This window comes from Babylonia areolata, chromosome 21 (genome assembly GCF_041734735.1).
Source record: "Babylonia areolata isolate BAREFJ2019XMU chromosome 21, ASM4173473v1, whole genome shotgun sequence".
NCBI classification, from domain to species: domain Eukaryota; kingdom Metazoa; phylum Mollusca; class Gastropoda; order Neogastropoda; family Buccinidae; genus Babylonia; species Babylonia areolata.
This window is the reverse complement of record NC_134896.1, coordinates 6,192,431-6,207,430: the sequence shown is the minus strand read 5'-3', so window position 1 is coordinate 6,207,430 and position 15,000 is coordinate 6,192,431. Positions and strand designations below refer to the sequence as shown.

Genomic DNA, 15,000 nt, shown 5'->3' with positions numbered 1-15,000 from the left:
GGACTCCAAGTTAATTTCTCCACAGGAAGCTAGCCATAACATTAGTAATTGCGTACTCTTATAGCCTAAAAGCCGTGACACTTGATATGATATGATATGATATGATAGTATCAGTGTCTACTAGGCCTACTAGCCTGTTCCAAAGTGTTTGTCTTCTGTCTCTTTCTGCCTGCATGTCTCATTGTCTACAACTCTCTCTCTTGCATTGAATGGAAACAGAAAAAAAAGACACACACACACACACACACACAAAACCAAACAAACACATATAAATGTTTATTATCCTTTCTGAGTTTCTCTTAAAAAAACAAAAAACAAAAAAGAATGTGCATAACTTAGGTGAAACATCCTCAGGATAAAAAACAACAACAAAAAACACAAATTTTTACGTGATTCCTCCCTTGGTTTTGGTTCTATTTTATCCCATTTGATTTTCACTGTTTCAAACCCCCAACACCCCCCCCCCTCCCCTCCCCTTTTTTTTTTGTTGTTGTTGTTGTTGTTGCTTTACCTATGCACAACAAATTGAGTGGGTTAGGGGCTTAGAATGATCTAAATGGGCAAACTGTATTAAGTAAACCATTCTGATCTGTTAGATATTTCACACTGAGTATCAACAAGCCCTTGTACTGATCAATAGGTATATATTTTTGTTTTGTTGTGTGTGTGATGGTGGTGTGGGACGTTCACCCCCTCCCCCCTTCCCCTCTCCCTATCCCCTAGTCTTTCCCTGCTATGCTTTATGTGCTCCTTTTCAAATCTCATACAACACAGTCATTAGACTAGAGAGAGGATTCTGGGTGAAGATACAAGACACAAGATTACTTTATCTCTGAAACTAGTAAAGGATAAATTGTTGTCTTGTTAAGCTGACAAAAGGCGACACATACATTGGCTCCACAGAACTACACAGTCCAACCATGGACCCAGGTTCCAGCAACAACACCTATTCATAGTAAACATATGCCCAACACAGCAAAACTCATATATAAGTTGCTTCCTATGGTTTAACATATTTTCACTTTTAACTAAAGTGATATATATTATTTCACACACACACACACACACACACACACACACACACACCTGACCTAGTCAAAACACATTAGACACACTCACGAGCACATAATAAAATATACCAGAGGCAGTCTGAACGGGCAGTCCAAGTTACACAAAACAGCCTTCCCCTCCACTTAAAAAAGAAAACGAAGTTCGGAGGTGAGTGGGCGGAGTAAGCTGTTTACCATACTTTTTTTTTTTCCTCTCTTAAATCATATACGTTGTGTCATAACCCTTCTTACAGAACTTTACACCTTCCCTTTTCAGAGTTTTCACAGGTCTGCAAGTTTGTTTATAATAGTCTCTCCCAGCAGGCTGCACCCTCATTAGAGAGATACAGAGAGAGACAAAGAGACAGACAGACAGAGAGAGAGAGAGACCGAGAGAGAGAGAGACAGAGAGAGAGAGAGGGGGGGGGGGGGGGGCCGAGAGAGAGAGAGAGAGAGAGACCGAGAGAGAGAGACAGAGAGAGAGAGGGCAGAGAGAGAGACAGAGAGAGAGACTGAGAGAGAGAGAGAGACCGAGAGACAGAGTAGTAACAGGGATCTCCTTTCACTTAGTGAAGTGAGACAAAGAGAGAGAGGGGCGAGGGGGGGGGGGCAGAGAGAGAGACAGAGAGTAGGGGGTTAGGGATGGGTAAAGAAGAGAAGAGGGGAGGGCGATGGAGGAGGGGGTGGGGGTGGGGGGCTGGGCTGAACCAGGTAGGCAAGAGAGGAATGAGTTGGAGTACAACTAAACAAGCTGCACACGAGGGTTTATACACTGTCAGAGAGAGAGAGAGAGGTGGGGGTGGGGTAAAAAAGAGAGGAAGATGCTGAACCAGGTAGAACTGAACCAGGTGCAAGAATGTAAGGAAAGAAAGAGGAAAGTTCTAGGTGAGCTGCACAACAGACTTGAGTTAGAACACAAGGGTTTATAAATGATGTCTGACAGTGAAGGGCTGTACATGTTTACAGGGTAGTAGCTTGTGGGCCTCACTCAGAGACTCCTGGTCTGCAGGCTGATGTCAGTTTGTGTGTGAGGAGGAGGGGTTTGTGTGTTTGTATACAATGTGTCTGTTGTGTGGGTGGGGGTGGGGTGGGAGGCAGGACAGGGAGAAGGAGAAGGATGGAAGATTCGTAAATCTGTGTATACTGTGCCTATGGATGCGTTTTGATGTTTTGATGTGTGTGTAAGTGCTTCTTTGTGTGCGTGTGCGTGTGTGAGTGCTTAGAACTCTGTGTGTGTGTGTGTGTGTGTGTGTGTGTGTGTGTACTTTCATTGATACATAATGGTATATATATGTTTTATGTGTATGTTATTATGTACTAAGGCAGTGCATGGTGCTGTTGTGTATGTGTGCTACCATTGCAAAGATACTGTTCTTGTTCAAAATGAAATGTGCAAATTGTGCCATTTTTTTTCTCTCAGTATCAGTATCAGTTTTTCTCTCAAAGAATTAAATGATATGGTGTGGTGATGAAAAGGTAGCCCTTTAAAGTGAAGTCAGTATTCAGATCATGTAAAACATATATACTATATATCACTTCTGCCCCTAGTGATTAATGAGTGCAGACCTGTTTCATGTACTGTCATTACAAAAGGAAACATAAGTAAAAATTAAATCATCTGACAGGATTGTCATGTCATTTTATAATGTATGATTTTTGGGGGGAGTCAGGGAAAAACATACAAATAAACTTTATTATATCCATCCTAACTTCTATGAACTTTCAATTTCATAATTTGTTTTTCTTTTAACGCAGCCATTAGACAGTAGACATAAGCACACATTCATCACACCAACACTTTCATACACAGACTCAAACATGCACATATATTATAAAAAATATATTGTAGGTGTGTGCACGCACACACACACACACACTCACACTCACACACCTTATTAGCATTGCAGCATTCTCCCAGATGCATTTTAAACAAAACCATTATATAAGAGAGCGGCTCACTAAGCTTTATCAAAAATTAACATTCTGCTGAGAGAGTAATCGTTTGACCTCTTGGTTAGGAGGGCAGAGGGGGTTGAGTAATTGGATATCAAGGACACAGGACAAAAGGCAAATTTATGTGAAGCACTAAAACTAGGAATTGGTTCAGGAAATAAAACATGGGCATGAATATTCATGATTTGAAAAAAATCTAGCTTGGCTGGTCAAATAAACAACTGCTATCTTTTTCGCACAAATTTCTCTTTCGTTCCATTTCTTCCTGAGTTGCGGTTTCAGTCATTGACTCATAGCCTTGGTGTAGAATTTAGTCATTTGATCAGTCATATTGACAGAAGGCGTTCTTGCTCAATTACATACATAATTGCGCAAACATCTGATTCTGAATCACACACATGTATGCACATGCATTCATGCACTCTGAAAAATGACGATGTGTACCTATACTATTTGTGCATCCACTTCTACACACACACACTTTCTCTTTACAGTTGTGGATTGTTGAACCTGTGTAGGGATTACCACAGGATTTCAGACAAGGCAAGAAAAGACACTTTCACAGGGGCTTATACATGGGCATTCACACACACACACACACACACACACACACACACATACAGATAGATACTCGGACACGCACAAACACACACACACACGCGCGCGCGCGCAACAGTAGTGTAAAACCATCAGCTCTGTGTTATCGTAGCACTCCTACTACTGCACAATGTATTGATTGATTCAAAGCAGAATGGTTTCGCTACGCTGTGTTGTAACCAGCTTCATGTGTCGGAGTCCGGGTCCGGAAATGACGTCACAACCGGTTCCTATTGGACAGTGAAACTGCTCTCCTCTCATGAGACCCGTCTTTTGTATTCAGAAACAGAACAAAACGAAAACAAACAACACAAAATTGCAAAACGCTAAAATTTCCACATACACATGACTTCCCTAGTCTGGAAATGACATCACAATGCTGTTCCTATCATGAGTGAAACAGGCCAGTCTGTCTTCAAATAAAGAGCAGTTTTGTTTTATCAGGGTTTGGAAAAAGGTTGTGATAAATCGTAATACGATAGTATATAAGATATATTTCAACATTGATTGCATGTAATAATGTTATTTTCTTCTTCTTCTTTTTTTTTTTTTTTTTTTTTTTTTGCTTAGTGTTTTCGTGTTGTTTGTTTGCCTCAGTGACTATCTCTGTCACTTTGTTGATCTCTGTCTCTCTCTCACCTCCTCTTTGTCCCCCTGCCGAGAGAGCCAGACAGAGAGACAAGACACAGAACAGATACATAGAGAGTCACAAAGAGAGACACGCGCGCGCGCAGGCGCACACCACACACACACACACACACACACACACACACACACACACACACACACACACACAGTGAGAGAGAAAGAGAGCTCTAGACTAGAGAGAGAGAGAGAGAATGTGTTCCAGTCGTTCATGCGTACACATGTGTTGGTATTCTTTCTGTGTGTTTGTGTGTGCGTGCGCGCATATATGCCTGTGAGTGTGTGTGTGTGCGCGAGTGTGTGCTGTCTCTTATTTCTTCGTATACAGCGATTGATTTTGTTTTATTGATCTCTTAGAAGTTGGACTCCAAGCTGAACGCCCTAGCTATTTTTGTTTTGTCAATAAACATTTGCTGTCGTCGACCACACCGAAGCTGCCCAATCTTCTGGGGCAAAGAGATAGCCGTGTACGCGCGCGCGCCCTCACACACACACACACACACACACACACACACACACACACACACACACACACACACACTCACTCACTCACTCACACACACACACACACACACACACACACACACACACACACACACACACACACACACACACACACACACACACACACACACACACACACACACGGGACAGACAGGCAGACAGACAGAGACACACAGATAGAGACTAACTTCGTGTCAAACATTAACTCAGCCTTACAGTAACACACAGTTGCTTACTGATTCTGAGCATAGATGGGGCAGGGAGCTTAGGGTATGGCGAAACAGATAGTATCAGAACGCTGATTGTGTCCATGAAGCTTTATCGATTTGTTACCCAGTACGACAGCCAGTCTGGAGTTAGGTAGACGAGCTCTTTTGACGCCTTTAGGTAGACGAGCTCTTTTGACGCGTTTCGGATACCATACCTTTCACGCAGTGAATAATAGGTCTCTAAGCTAAGAGCTTTGACTGATCTACGTTTTACAAGTATGCATCAGTGGAGCTTTTCACATTTGGTCATTAAACAGTTTTTTTGTGTGTTGTTGTTGTTGTTGTTGTTGCATTACATGGATACGAAGTGGAGGTAATTTAAAGAATGGAGGAAGAACTGCACTTTTGACGAGTTTCTGAGACCATAGATGCATAATAACACGACGTTGTGGTATACCTATTATGTAATGCCGACACCAGCACCTCCTTTCATCTCAACGTTCGCCCCCACTGTGCTGTTATGTGTGAGGGGGAGGGGCAGCACGGGAGGGTGCGGGCGGAGGAGGGAGTCGGTCTGTGTCTGTGTCTCGCGTTACGTGTTGTCTTATTGAGCTACCAGACACAAAACCACAAGAACGGAACACGTTCTAGACTTGAACACGTGTATTATGCTTTCATGACTTCAGCTGTTGTTGAAATCGACAATCAGCCCCTGATTTCAGTCTTTGTGGCATTGTTGAGTTCGACGGCTAGCCCCACTGTTGAATGATACAAGTATGAACTCGCTGTCAGCGTTTACATGTCACACACACACACACACACACACACACACACACACACACACACATATATATATATACACACACACACACACACACACACACACACACACATACTCACAGTTGCGCACGCAGACAGACAGACACACACACACACACACACACACACACACACACACACACACACACACACACACACACGTCTGTCTCTCACTCGGTCTCTATGTGCCTCTCTCTCTCTCTCTCTCTCTCTCTCTCTCTCTCTCTCTCTCTCAATATAAAGACTTGGTTTTGCAATGCAAAGCTTGTATGAAACAGTTAAGACCATGGCATCTACAGTAAGGACTGGACGAAAAAAACCACAAAAAAACAACAACAAAAAACAAAAAACAAACAAACAACAACAACAACAAAAGCCACTCAAGTGTTAAGTCTCTCAAGTTAAGTGTTTATGGTTTTGATTTGTTATCAACGAAAGAAAGAACTCATTGTACACTTTAATATCTGTCTTGTCTTGTCTGTCTGTCATTGTCTGTCTGTATGTCTCGCTCTGTTAGTCTGTATGCATACCCTTCCTTCTGTATGTTTGTCTGGATATGTGTGTGTGTGAATTTGGGGACCGTGAGTATTGTTGATGTTATACTTGTTTTCCATTTAGACGTGTGAGCCCATGCTGAATAGATACAAATGTATATATATATATATATATATATATATATATATATATATATATATGTACTATCGCACGTATGCATGTGTGTGTATGTGTATTTGTGTGTGTATGTATATGTGTGTGTGTGTGTGTGTGAAGAGAGTGAGCGAGAGAGGGAGTGTGTGTGTGTGTGTGTGTGTGTGTGTGTGTGTGCTCTCACTACGTTGAGTTTGTGCACATGCGTTTGCTTGCTTGCTTGCTTGCTCGCTGGCTTGCTCGTTTGCATGCTGTGTGTTTTGAGTGATCAGTCAAAGTGTTGACAAAGTCAGTCGAACTTTGTTGCCTGATTGTACAGAACGTGGGACACGCAGTTTACTCTCACTTGACACCTGCACTCCGCCACGTGATTCATGTTTACGTCAGTGTAACTGGGGGGATTGGGGGGGGGGGGGGGGGTTAAGGGGGGTGAGGGGGGACGGGTTGACCCAGTTCTAAAAGGCGGAGATTGGTGACTGGCGGTGTTCACCCTCACTGGGTACAACCCCCCACCCCTCCCCCCATCCTATGTCAGGTGTCTCTCCCCCCCCCCCCACCATCCCCCTGCACCCCCCCCCCCTCCACTCCTCACACCCTCCGCCTCCCGACCCCCTCCCAGGTCCGATTACTCAGCCCGTCGTCTTGTTAAAAACTCGGTAGATGGTGACAGACCACTGGGTTGTGGGTCGGTTTTCTGTTGAAAGACACCTGAAGGGGACCTGTTTGCGAGAGGAAGAGAGAGGAGGAATGATTTTGGTGGGGGATGGATTGTTGGGAGGAAGGGGGGGGGGGGGGGGGGAGGCGTGGTGGTGGAGGATTGGCGGTGAGGAGAGGGAGGAGGATGAGAGTAGGGGTGGGGGGTGGTGTGGGGAAAGTCACGTGTTATGTAGTCGCGTCGTGGACTGAACATACAGTAACGAAACGTGGAGTGTTGCTCATGGTGCGTTGTCGGTGTGTTGTGTCTGTCTGTCTGTCTGTCTGTCTGTTCGGGCCTATGTCCAGCGCTGTTGTATGTATGTTGTGTTTGTCTGTTCAGATCTCTCTCTCTCTCTCTCTCTCTCTCTCTCTCTCTCAGTCTCTCTTTGTTAGTGCCCTCTCTCTCTCTCTCTCTGTGTGTGTGTGTGTGTGTGTGTGTGTGTGTAGTGCACGCGTGCCACACTTTATGTACAAACACGCCCCTTTGTTTGTCTGGTCGATACATGAACGTGCGCCCCTCGGTGCAGACACTCACATGATGAGTGTTTGATGTTCGCACGCATCTGTTGTGAGCCGTTGACAGCCAATAACTGCCTCAGGACACAAGGCTGTGTGTCGCGTTGTTACAGGTGTTGTATGCATTGTGAATGCATGCTTTGACGCAGCTGTCGACACTGTCAAATAATTATGTCGTTGTGGCAAACCATTTCTCAAAGTTCCCCTCACGTGCGAGCCAGACAGTGCAGACTTTCTTCTTTTTCTCTTTCTTCTGCTCCTCCTTCTCCTCCTCCTCCTCCTTCTTCTTCTTCTTCTTCTTCTCCTCCATCAGCTATGTGAAGTCACTGGGGCGCCGCACAGAAGAACTGTTCACCGGATTCCTCCAGGGCTGAAAAAGGTGACAAAGCCTGGGTCTTTCCAGATGGTTTTCCTGTCTTTTCTGCAGTGTTGTGTTTTGTCAGAGATAGAGAGGTAGAAGGGGGTGGGGGTGGGGGATGTAAGAGAGAGACGGGAGGGGGATGTGTGTGAGAGAGAGAGGGGGGTGAGGGAGGGAGGCAGGGAGGGAGAGGGGACCTAACTCGAGAAGGCGAATCGGGATGACTCCATCGTCAGAAGCTGGATGGGTCCGTTCAGCGTTCGGCCACCCCTTGCAGTCACGGTGATGTTGATGGATCTGTGTGTGGATACACAGCAGGCACCCTCCATTGACCTCCTGTCACCAACACTGCGTGACGTCATGACAGACAGATCGATGGAGATAATTAGGCTGACGATAATAGATGGTAGTCTCAGTGGGATGCCTTCCCTGCTAGTTTCCAAATTACGGTGATGATAATAATAGATGGTAGTCTCAATGGGCTGCCTCCGTCCCTTGCTAGTTCCAAAACAGTCCAGCCAGCATTAACAAGGATTAATGTATGGTCTAGACAAGAGGCTCAGTCACTCACAGTCACATACTCCAAACGGTTGCATGGAGACGTGAGCACGCACGCTCGCGCGCGCACGTGCACACACACACACATTCACTCATTGATACACACACTCTGACACACACACAATCGAAAGGTGAGCCAATCTGTTCCAACAGCCGGGAAGTAAACAAAGTGTGTGTGTGTGTGTGTAGGACGTGAGCAACCCTTTATGATTATCTATAACCGCGTCCAGAAATCAAATCAAGCGGACACAGACAATAAACAGCAAAAACAAAGATAGGATAGTTCCGAGAAAGAGAAAAAAAAAAGGGAATCTGTAAGGTTTACTTTAAAATAATAATCATCTCTCAGCCCCCTCTTCTTTGTCACTCTCGGTCATGGGACAACAGCAGAGGTGATGATGAATAGCGCAGCATATATATGTAATGCATATATCTGTGTGTGTGTGTGTGTGTGTGTTAGAGCCGAAGTAAAATCAGCAAACCTCACCGTTGCTGTCAGTGTAGTGTGTCAGTGGTGCTGACAGCAAAGCGGCATGCGTCGTCACGATCGATGTCATCATCATCACCTAATTTAACAACCCCTCCCCCCCCCCCCAGCCTTCCCCCCTCCCCCCGTCCTGCCCCCTCCCCCGTCCCCCAACGTCCCTCTATCCATCCGTCCCTCCATCCCCGGCAATCCTTTTTCCCTACCAGTCCCTGACACATCGAACACAGACTGCTGACTTAGAGAGCTACATACAGCATTCCAGAATCGCTGCTGGACGCGTCTGCTGTTATCAATCTTTGTTAGAGATGGGAGGAGGAGAACAACGTGTGTGTGTGTGCGTGTGTGTGTGTGTGTGTGTGTGTGTGTGTGATGTTATGTTTTATGCTCATACTTTATACTGTTAAAAAAACACATATTCCTTACTCAGCTTCAGTATGTGTGTATGTATGTATTTTATATTTATGTATATAAGCATTTTGTTTTATTGTTTGTCCATGTCAAACAGTGATTTTTTTCCCCCTGTATTTAGACAGTAAACCAGCGTTAATTCTCAAGTCTTTTTTTTTTCATTACAAGTCTACGACTTATATCTTGTGCGTAGGCCTGATTTTTTGTGGGTTTGTGTGTGTGTGTGTGTGTGTTTACAACTAACTTTTTGATTAATATTATTTCATTCCTGAGTTTGACGTCGTCACGAAATAATATGCCATCATTTTCTATATTGGGCAGTTTCCGCCGAGTCATGTTGATCTGTTGTTTCTTTCGCGGGTTCAGTAATCTGCAAATTGAAACTGAAACCGTCTGTGTGATCACGTATTCTCTGTCTGATCATTTGGAGTGTGGGGCTTTAGTCCGCATGTGGTTTCGGTCACACTCCTCAGAGCTGGTGAGTTTTGCACGCACTGAGTGCAAGTTTTATGAAGTGTGTGTGTGTGTGTGTGTGTGTGTGAAAGTCGCAACGTCATGTATGTCTCGTAAAGCAGCCTATTTTAATTGATGAAAACGCAAACCAGAAACGGCGCACAGTTTGTAAACACGCACGCACGCACCACTGCCAGCAGTGTCACATTACCAGAGGCACGGTGTATCAGTATAGTTTAATATAGCAGAAGTATAGTCAGATAAAGTAAGGGGACATAGCTCCGGCTATAGTAATGATACACGTGTAAACACCGTCATTGACATGGTTGCAGTGTTGCAGTGTTCTGAGTTGGTATCTTATTTATAAGTACAGCGCGCTGCTGGTGATTATTGTACAGAGGGGTCAGGTAAATAGAGCCATTGCTTACGTGATTGTGTGTCGTGCTGTGCAGGTCCTTTAGTTAGTCATTTCCGACTGCAAGGCTGCAGCGTAGCAACGAGACAGCAGCTTCGTGATTGGTTTGCAGGGGGAGGGAGGGGAGGAGGGGGGTACTAAGTGATGGCTTGTGTATCGTTCGTATCAGAGCCATGAATGCTGGACAGAACGTGTGCAGAAGATAGCATAATTATAATAGAGAGGGGGGTAGCATATATAATAGAGAGGAGGGGTACGGGGTACCATGTTTAATAGGAAGGGGAAAGGAGCGTGTAAAGTGATGTCGTCATGCTGGGGGTGGGGTGGGGGTGGGGGATGTAAAGCTATATATATATATATATCCTGTGGTTATGGTGGGTGTGGGGGATGTAAAGCTATATATCCTGTCGTTGTGGTGGGTGTAGGGGATATAAAGCTATATATATCCTGTCGTTGTGGTGGGTGTGGGGGATGTAAAGCTATATATATATCCTGTCGTATGGTGGGTGTGGGGAATGTAAAGCTATATATACATCCTGTCGTTATGGTGGGTGTGGGGTATGTAAAGCTATATATCATGTCGTTGTGGTGGGTGTGGGGGATGTAAAGCTATATATATCCTGTCGTTATGGTGGGTGTGGGGGATGTGATGCTATATATTTTCTGTCGTTATGGTGGGTGTGGGAGATGTAAAGCTATATATCCTGTCGTTGTGGTGGGTGTTGGGGATGTAAAGCTATATATATATTCTGTCGTTGTGGTGGGTGTGGGGGATGTAAAGCTATATATATATATACTGTCATTATGGTGGGGGTGAGGGATGTAAAGCTATATATATATATCCTGTCGTTATGGTGGGGGTGGGGGATGTAAAGCTATATATATACTGTCGTTGTGGTGGGTGTGGGGGATGTAAAGCTATATATATATATATATATATCCTGTCGTTATGGTGGGTGTGGGGGATGTAAAGCTATATCTATCATGTCGTTATGGTGGGGATGGGGGATGTAAAGCTATATATGCAATCGTTATGTTGGCTGTTGGGGATGTAAAGCTATATATATATATATCCTTTCGTTGTAGTGGGTGTGGGGGATGTAAAGCTATATATATATATATATATATATATATATATATATATATCCTGTCGTTATGGTGGGTGTGGGGGATGTATAGCTATATATATCCTGTCGTTATGGCGGGTGTGGCCGATGTATAGCTATATATCCTGTCGTTATGGTTGGTACACAGCACCTCACATTCACCAACACACGCATGGTTGGTAGACAGCACTCACATTCACCAACACACGGATGGTTGGTACACATCACCTCACATTCACCAACACACGGATGGTTGGTACACAGCACCTCACATTCACCAACACACGCATGGTTGGTACACAGCACTCACATTCACCAACACACGGATGGTTGGCACACAGCACCTCACATTCACCAACACACGGATGGTTGGTACACAGCACCTCACATTCACCAACACACGGATGGTTGGTACACAGCACTCACATTCACCAACAAACGGATGGTTGGTACACAGCACCTCACATTCACCAACACGCGGATGGTTGGTACACAGCACCTCACATTCACCAACACACGGATGGTTGGTACACAGCACCTCACATTCACCAACACACGGATGGTTGGTACACAGCACTCACATTCACCAACACACGGATGGTTGGTACACAGCACCTCACATTCACCAACACACGGATTCAGGATACGCTCGTGATGACTATCCTTCTGCCTCGGGGTCATCGGTGCCAGGTCGGAAGGAGGGATGCTTCCGTTGAGGCCAAAAGTCACGCTCCGGACGTGACGTGGGTGGTGACCGTCGCGCGCACCTTCCGTCCTTTCATCTGCTCAGTCGGTCAGGCCATAGACACTGGTGGCCAGGCTGCAGTGGATACTGTGAGGATGGAGATAAGATAAGATAAGATAAGAATAACTTTATTATCTCCAACTGGAGAAATCTGGTCAGGTGCATTATCACAACATAGACAAGCAAACAACATGGGGACCATAACTGTAAAAGCCAACAACAGCCCATACAAGTATTACGAAGATACAAATGTAAAAAAAATATCACATACATCGTTTCATACATACATCCACACACTGCAGGTAATAACGTATTCTGAATGTAAAAACAGAAAGAATTAAGAAACATTATTTAAATATAATTATAAACATAGCCTACTATACTGCACATTGATTATAATAGACAGATAAGATAAGAATAAAGATGAATTGCGGAAAACCACGACCAGATAATCAGCACACACCCGCACCCCCCCCACCCCCCACCCCCCACCCCACACACGCGGATAACTTGATTAAACAAGAGTAATAAACATATGTTCTCAAATAAAAGCATTTCACATATTCGCTTTTAAAAACATTACAATTAATTAGAATTATTTAGAATATGGAGTGGAGTGTTGGCCCAGTGGTAACGCGTCGGGCTAGGAAGCGAGAGAATCTGAGCGCACTGGTTCGAATCCCACAGTCGTCAGTAATTTGTCCCCCTTCCACTAGACCATGAGCGCTGGTATGGACACGTAGTCATTCAAATGGATGGGGCGATAGACCGAGGTCCCGTGCGCAGCATGCTCTTAGCGCACGTAAAAAGAACCCACAGTGACAAAAGGGTTGTTGTTGGCAAAATTCTGTAGAGAAATCTACTTTTGTAGGGGATAACAAATATATGTGCAGACAGAAAAAAAATACCCCCCCCCAAAAAAAAACAACAACACACACACAAAAACAAAAAAAAACCCATCAACCCCGCCGCCCCCCAACCCCAAAAGAGAGAGAGAGAGAGAGAGAGAAAAGATGGCGCTCTCAGTGTAGCGACGCGCTGTTCCTTGCGGAAAGCGGCCCGACTTTGACACAGAGAAATGTGTTGTGGCAAAATGAGTAATACAACACTTCTGTTTGGTCCACGGGTCCCTGTGTCGTGACGGCAGGCATCCGGAGCGAGGAGACGGCCTGCATGGGGACAGTAGTTGGGCTCCTGTCTGTGAACTGTGAACCACTGGCACATCACACACTGCTCTCTCCCTCTCTCTCTCTCTTTGTCTTTTTGTGCTCTCTCTGTCTCTCTCTCTCCACACTGTCTCTCTCTCTCTCCCTCTCTCTGTGTGTCTTTTTGTGCTCTCTCTGTCTGTCTCTCTCCACACTTTCTCTCTCTCTCTCCCTCTCTCTGTGTGTCTTTTTGTGCTCTCTCTGTCTCTCTCTCTCCACACACTCTCTCTCTCTCTCTATATATACATATATATATATATATATATATATGTGTGTGTGTGTGTGTGTGTGTGTGTATAATTATATGATATATATGTATTATATATTTTAATTACACATACTTAACCGTGACCCAACTAGTGCAGACTCCGGCAGGGGTCTTAACATTCCTGTCCTGTGCAAACTACTATCCGCCTATGCGGAGAAAACGAAACTACGGCCGATAACATCCCGGAAGAAGGTATATATATATATATATATATGTGTGTGTGTGTGTGTGTGTGTGTGCGTGTGTGTGCGTGTGTGTGTGTACAGAGAGAGAGAGAGAATATATATATATATTTTCCCATAAGAAAGGGGAAGAAGCATCAAAAGTCAGTCTTGGTTAAGCTTTTAACCATATAATTTGACTTGTGCTATAGAAGGGAGCGGGAGGGGCGGGGGGGGCGGGGGGGGGTGCAGATGGAGAGTGTGTGATTTTAGAAATTGCATTGTTATGCTCGTGCCGGCCATGTCGTTTCTCCAGAGAGAAGGCCGGCATGCACGGCAAACGACTGCTGTGTGAACATGTAGCGGCCACCCCTGGAGGTCTGTTATCTCAGCCAGAGCGATGACCCACATCTCACCTGAGTGGAGAGGAAGTGTTTTGTTTTCTTCTTCTGACGGGCGCAATAGCCGAGTGGTTAAAGCGTTGGACTGTCAATCTGAGGGTCCCGGGTTCGAATCACGGTGACGGTGCCTGGTGGGTAAAGGGTGGAGATTTTTACGATCTCCCAGGTCAACATATGTGCAGACCTGCTACTGCCTGAACCCCCTTCGTGTGTATATGCAAGCAGAAGATCAAATACGCACGTTAAAGATCCTGTAATCCATGTCAGCGTTCGGTGGGTTATGGAAACAAGAACATACCCAGCATGCACACCCCCGAAAACGGAGTATGGCTGCCTACATGGCGGGGTAAAAACGGTCATACACGTAAAAGCCCACTCGTGTGCATACGAGTGAACGCAGAAGAAGAAGAAGTTTTCTTCTTCTTCTCTCTGTCTCTTCTCTTTTTTTTTTTTTTTTTTTAACCTGACAACACGGGTATTTCACCCACTGATCGTTGTTTCCAGCACAGTCCTGAAGAACGTTTTTTCTTTCTTTTTTTTTTTCTTCACACGATTCACACCCAGGTGCAGTGAGGAAAATCACAGCAAAGTGTCTTTCCCAAAAGTCACAACACCACGCCCAAACGGGGCCTCGAACCCTGATCACTGGTGAACACTGGGTCAAGAGTCCAGCGCCTAACCGATTCTGCTCCGCCGAGGCTTTAGGGGTTAGGAAAACAAAGAACAAAAAACAAGAACAAAAAAAACAAAAACAACAACAACAAACAAACCCAAACTAAAACAGAAGGTTTCCTGGTGA

General features: G+C 44.9%; 1 protein-coding gene across 1 annotated transcript in view; it reads left to right on the top strand.

Annotated features, from left to right (window-relative positions):
* LOC143296738 (cell division control protein 42 homolog) overlaps positions 1–15,000 on the top strand; it is a 34,365-nt gene that overhangs the window by 1,229 nt on the left and 18,136 nt on the right. The window lies entirely within an intron of this gene.